Below are 6,882 nucleotides of genomic sequence, written 5' to 3' on the forward strand. Positions count from 1 at the left end.
CACTGTTCATCTATAGGCAGCATCGATCGGCTTCAGTTAGCAGCAGTAGTGAAGGAATCGCTCGATCAGGTTCAGTTAGCAGCCATCGATCGATCGCTCGGGTTCAGTAACGCGTAGCCTGCAGTGCAATCGCTTGGGTTCAGTAGGCGAATGCCTCGCTCGGGTTCAGTTAGAGCCCAACGCCTCGCACCCACGCGCGTACGTGTACGAGAGAAACGCGCATCGCTCGGCCCCTGACCACCCACCGTAACCGGGAACTCCCCGATATTTTCCTTGCCCTCGCTTCTACCACGGTTTTTTCCGTCATGGACGGCCCAAAGAATGTCATGCAGCTGTGTCTCCAGCCCGCCCAGGACGAAAAGCCCATTTTCTGTCATGATTTTTTGGTCATAGAAGTAGGAGCCCACCACATCTATGATGATACCGGGTTTTGTCACAATTATCGTCATAGAAGTGTCATAAGCATGACAAAAAACAAATTCGTTACGCCCAAAATGTCACGGATGTGTCTTTTTTTTGTAGTGGGAGTGTCGAACCCACAAGGAGCTAAAGGTAAGATCAATATTCTCTCAAGTCCTATCTGCCACTAATACGACTCTACGTACACCGAACGTTTGCTTCCATCTAGAAACGAGAAATAAAACTACGTTGTGAGTATGAAGAGGATAACTTTGCATGATATCAGAGAACAAAAATATAAAAGTAGATGCTGTTAACATAAAGTTAGAATATATTACTATATATTATAAATAGCGAGTGTGGAATAATGATGGGTCGGTGTGCGGAGTTATCCTAGGCAATTGTTAACAAGATCAGTAGTCGTCTTTGCAATTTCATATGAGGGAGAGGCATAAGCTAACATACTTTCTCTTCTTGGATCATATGCACTTATTATTAGAACTCTAGCAAGCATCCGCAACTACTAAAGATCATTAAGGTAAAACCCAACCATAGCATTAAAGTATCAAGTCCCCTTTATCCCATACGCAACAACCCCCTTATTCGGGTTTATGCTTCTATCACTCAAGCAACCCACTATAAGTGAATCATGAACGTATTGCAACACCCTACAACGGAAATCCTTCACGTGTGCGTGGCACGGAAGGCACCATAGGACAACACCAAAATAAAATATACAACTCAAACCAATCTAGATCATCAATCAGCCCAAAAGACAAAAGAAATCTACTCAAAACATCATAGGATGGCAACAAATCATTGGATCATAATATGTGGCATAAAGCACTATGTTCAAGTAGGGGATTACAGCGGGGTGCGGGAGAGTGGACCGCGTAAAAGAGATGAGGATGGTGATGAAAATGGTGATGTTGATGAAGACGATCACCGCGGCGATGGTTCCCCCCATGGAACTCCGGTGCCACCGAGAGAGAGAAGGGGAGTGGTTCCCTCGCTTGTGCTTCCTCCTACATGACCTCCCCCCTAGATGGGGAGAGGTTCTCCCTCTGGTCCTTGGCCTCCATGGCGATGATGGCCCCCTCCGGGATCCTCCTGCATGGCCTCCGGTGATGATGGCTGATACGTCTCCAACGTATCTATAATTTTTGATTGTTCCATGCTATTATATTATCCATCTAGGATGTTTCATATGCATTTATATGCTATTTTATATGATTTTGGGACTAACCTATTAACCCAGAGCCCAGTGCCAGTTTCTGTTTTTTCCTTGTTTTTGAGTATCACAGAAAAGGAAAACCAAACGGAGTCCAATTGACCTGAAATTTGACGGAGATTATTTTTGGACCAGAAGAAGCCCACGGAGCATCGGAGATGGACCAGAAGAGTCCCGGGCTGCCCATGAGGGTGGGGGCGCGCCCACCCCCTGCCTCGTGGACAGCCCGGAGACCCCCTGACTTGTTCCCAGCGCCAAAACCTCTTATATATACAGAAACCCCCAGAGCATAACCTAGATCGGGAGTTCCGCCGCCGCAAGCCTCTGTAGCCACCGAAAACCAATCTAGACCCGTTTCGGCACCCTGCCGGAGGGGGGATCCCTCACCGGTGGCCATCTTCATCATCCTGGCGCTCTCCATGACAAGGAAGGAGTAGTTCACCCTCGGGGCTGAGGGTATGTACCAGTAGCTATGTGTTTGATCTCTCTCTCTCTCGTGTTCTTGAGGTGGTACGATCTTGATGTATCGTGAGCTTTGCTATTATAGTTGGATCTTATGATGTTTCTCCCCCTCTACTCTCTTGTAATGGATTGAGTTTTCCCTTTGAAGTTATCTTATCGGATTGAGTCTTTAAGGATTTGAGAACACTTGATGTATGTCTTGCATGTGCTTATCTGTGGTGACAATGGGATATCACGTGATCTACTTGATGTATGTTTTGGTGATCAACTTGCGGGTTCCGTGACCTCGTGAACTTATGCATAGGGGTTGGCACACGTTTTCGTCCTGACTCTCCGGTAGAAACTTTGGGGCACTCTTTGAAGTTCTTTGTGTTGGTTGAATAGATGAATCTGAGATTGTGTGATGCATATCGTATAATCATACCCACGGATACTTGAGGTGACATTGGAGTATCTAGGTGACATTAGGGTTTTGGTTGATTTGTGTCTTAAGGTGTTATTCTAGTACGAACTCTATGATAGATCGAACAGAAAGAATAGCTTCATGTTATTTTACTACGGACTCTTGAATAGATCGATCAGAAAGGATAACTTTGAGGTGGTTTCGTACCCTACCATAATCTCTTAGTTTGTTCTCCACTATTAGTGACTTTGGAGTGACTCTTTGTTGCATGTTGAGGGATAGTTATATGATCCAGTTATGTTATTATTGTTGAGAGAACTTGCACTAGTGAAAGTCTGAACCCTAGGCCTTGTTTCAACGCATTGCAATACCGTTTGTGCTCACTTTTATCATTAGTTACCTTGTTGTTTTTATATTTTCAGATTACAAAAACCTATATCTACCATCCATATTGCACTTGTATCACCATCTCTTCGCCGAACTAGTGCACCTATACAATTTACCATTGTATTGGGTGTGTTTGGGACACAAGAGACTATTTGTTATTTGGTTGCAGGGTTGCTTGAGAGAGACCATCTTCATCCTACGCCTCCCACGGATTGATAAACCTTAGGAAATCCAGGAAATTTGCTACTGTCCTACAAACCTCTTCACTTGGAGGCCCAACAACATCTACAAGAAGAAGGTTGTGTAGTATACATCAATGGCCCCCTCCGGTAGGGTGCTAGAGAGGGCCTAGATTGGTTTTTCTTGGCTACAGAGGCTTACGACGACGGAACTCCCGATCTAGGTTTTGTTCTGGAGTTTCCTCAATTTATAGGAGCTTTTGGCGTCGGGGGCAAGTCAAGAGGTTCCATGAGGCGGTGACAAGGCAGGGGGGCGCGCCCTAGGTGGGCGCCCCCACCCTTGTGGTGGCCTCGGGACTACTCTTCGATATCTTTTCTTTCCAGTATTTTTTATATTTTCCAAAAATATTCTCTGTATATTTTCAGCTCGTTCCGATAACTTTATTTCTCCACAAAAACAACACCACGGTAGTTCTGCTGAAAACAGCGTCAGTCCGGGTTAGTTCTAATCAAATCACACCAAAATCATATAGAATTGTTGTAAGCATGGCATGAATACTTCATAAATTATAGATACGTCGGAGACGTATCAACGTCCATTTTGCATCATGCTTTTACATTGATATTTATTGCATTATGGGCTGTTATTACACATTATAGCACAGTACTTATGCCTTTCCTCTCTTATTTTATAAGGTTTACATGAAGAAGGAGAATGCCGGCAGCTGGAATTCTGGACTGGAAAAGGGCAAATATTAGAGACCTATTTTGCACAACTCCAAAAGTCCTGAAACTTCACGGAGAATTATTTTGGAATATATAAAAAATATTGGTCGAAGAAAGCACCAGAGGGGGCCACCAGCCATCCACAAGGGTGGGGGCATGCCCTACCCCCCTGGGCGCGCCCCCTACCTTGTGGGACCCCTGGCAGGCCTCTAGTGTCCACCTTCTGCTATATGGTGTGTTTTGACATGGAAAAAATCAAAAGGAAGCTTTCGGGACGAAGCGCCGCTGTCTCGGGGCGGAACTTGGGCAGAACCAATCTAGGGCTCCGGCGGAGCTGTTCTGCCGGGGAAACATCCCTCCCGGAGGGGGAAATCATCGTCATCACCAACGATCCTCTCATCGAGAGGGGGTCAATCTCCATCAACATCTTCACCAGCACCATCTCCTCTCAAACCCTAGTTCATCTCTTGTATTTGATCTCTGTCTCCAAACCTCAGATTGGTACCTGTGGGTTGCTAGTAGTGTTGATTACTCCTTGTAGTTGATGCTAGTTGGTTTATTTGGTGGAAGATCATATGTTCAGATCCTTAATGATAATTAATACTCCTCTGATTATGAACATGAATATGCTTTGTGAGTAGTTACATTTGTTCCTGAGGACATGGGAGAAGTCTTGTTATAAGTAATCATGTGAATTTGGTATTCGTTCGATATTTTTATGAGATGTATGTTGTCTTTCCTCTAGTGGTGTTATGTGAACGTCGACTACATGAAACCCCCTCTAGTGGTGTTGCTAGAGTGACAGAAGCTTAAACCCTAGTTTATGCGTTGTTTCGTAAGGGGCTGATTTTGATCCATATGTTTCATGCGATGGTTAGATTTATCTTAATTATTCTTTCATAGTTGCGGATGCTTGCGAGAGGGGTTAATCATAAGTGGGAGGCTTGTCGAAGGAAGTACAGCACCCAAGCACCGGTCCACTCACATATTAAATTATCAAAGTAACGAACGCGAATCATATGAGCATGATAAAAACTAGCTTGACAGTAATTCCCATGTGTCCTCGGGAGCGCTTTGCTTTATATAAGAGTTCGTCCAGGCTTGTCCTTTGCTACAAAAAGGATTGAGTCACCTTGCTGCACCTTAGTTACTTTTGTTACTTGCTTTACCTTATGAATTATCTTATCACACAACTATCTATTACCGATAATTTCAGTGCTTGCAGAGAATACCTTGTTGAAAACCGCTTGTCATTTCCTTCTGCTCCTCGTTGGGTTTGACACTCTTACTTATGAAAAGGATTATGATAGATCCCCTATACTTGTGGGTCATCAAGACTCTTTTCTGGCGCCGTTGCCGGGGAGTGAAGCGCCTTTGGTGAGTGGAATCTGGTAAGGAAACATTTATATAGTGTGCTAAAATTTACTATCACTTGTCACTATGGAAAATAATCCTTTGAGGGGCTTGTTCGGGGTATCTTCACCTCGATCGGTAGAGAAAAGAGTTGCTCCTCAACCTACTGAACCTACTAAAATATTTATTATGAAATTCCTTCGGGTATGATAGAGAAACTGCTAGCTAATCCTTATGCAGGAGATGGAACATTACATCCCGATATGCACCTCATCTATGTGGATGAAGTTTGTGGATTATTTAAGCTTGCAGGTTTGCCCGAGGATGATGTCAATAATAAGCTCTTCCCTTTATATTTTAAGGGAAATGCATTTCCATGGTATAGGCTATGTGATGATATTGGATCATGGAACTACAACCGATTGAAATTGGAATTTCATCAGAAGTTTTATCATATGCATCTGGTTCATCATGATCGGAACTATATATATATATATAATTTTTGGCCTCGTGAATGAGAAAGTATTTCTCAAGCTTGGTGCAGGCTTAAGTCAACGTTATAGTTATATTCATGCCCCCATCATGAGCTCTCAAGAGAAATTATTATTCAAAATTTTTATGCTCGACTTTCTCGTAATGATCAATCCATGCTCGATACTTCTTGTACTGTTCTTTTATGAAGAAGGATATTGAATTCAAATGGGATTTATTGGAAAGAATTAAATGCAACTCTGAAGATTGGGAACTCGACGAAGGTAATGAGTCAGGTATAAACCTTAAGTTCGATTGTGTTAAATATTTTATGGATATCGATGCTTTTCGTGAATTTAGCACTAAATATGGACTTGACTCTGAGATAGTAGCTTCTTTCTGTGAATCATTTGCTACTCATGTTGATCTCCCTAAGGAGAAGTGGTTTAAATATCATCCTCCAATTGAAGTTAAAGTCGTAGAACCTATAAAAGTTAAAGAAGAAACTATTATTTATAATGTTGATCCTATTGTTCCTACTGCTTATATTGAGAAACCACCTTTTCCTATCAGAATAAAGGATCATGCTAAAGCTTCAACTGTGGTTCGTAAGAGTTATACTAGAACACCTACACCCCCTGAACAAATTAAATTTGAACCTAGTATTGCTATGGTTAAAGTTCTCTTGGTTGATAATATTGATGGGCATGTTATTTATTTATGTGATGAAGCTGCTAGAATTGCTAAACTCGTATTAAAGATAAACATAGACCAGTTGTTGGCATGCCTGTTGTTTCGGTTAAAATAGGAGATTATAGTTATCATGGCTTATGTGATGTGGGTGCTAGTGTGAGTACAATTCCTTTTACTTTATATCAAGAAATTATGAATGATATTGCACCTGCTGAAATAGAAGATATATTGATGTTACTATTAAGCTTGCCAATAGATATACTATATAACCAATTGGGATTGTTACAGATGTTGAAGTGTTGTGTGGGAAAATAAAATACCCTACTGACTTTCTTGTTCTTGGGTCCCCACAAGATGATTTTTGTCCCATTATATTTGGTAGACCTTTCTATAGTCAGCATACCAAGGAGTATTATTAGAAACATTTATTGCAGCTAGCTGCTCATCAGGAAAACTATCATCAATAGGTAGTGGGTCATCAAGCACATTTTCAAGCCTAGACAAGTTATCGACTACGGGGTTGTCAGCTCCTTTTCTATCAGTGATATGTAAATCAAATTCTTGTAGCAAGAGAACCC

This window comes from Triticum aestivum, chromosome 2D (genome assembly GCF_018294505.1).
Source record: "Triticum aestivum cultivar Chinese Spring chromosome 2D, IWGSC CS RefSeq v2.1, whole genome shotgun sequence".
Classification (NCBI taxonomy): domain Eukaryota; kingdom Viridiplantae; phylum Streptophyta; class Magnoliopsida; order Poales; family Poaceae; genus Triticum; species Triticum aestivum.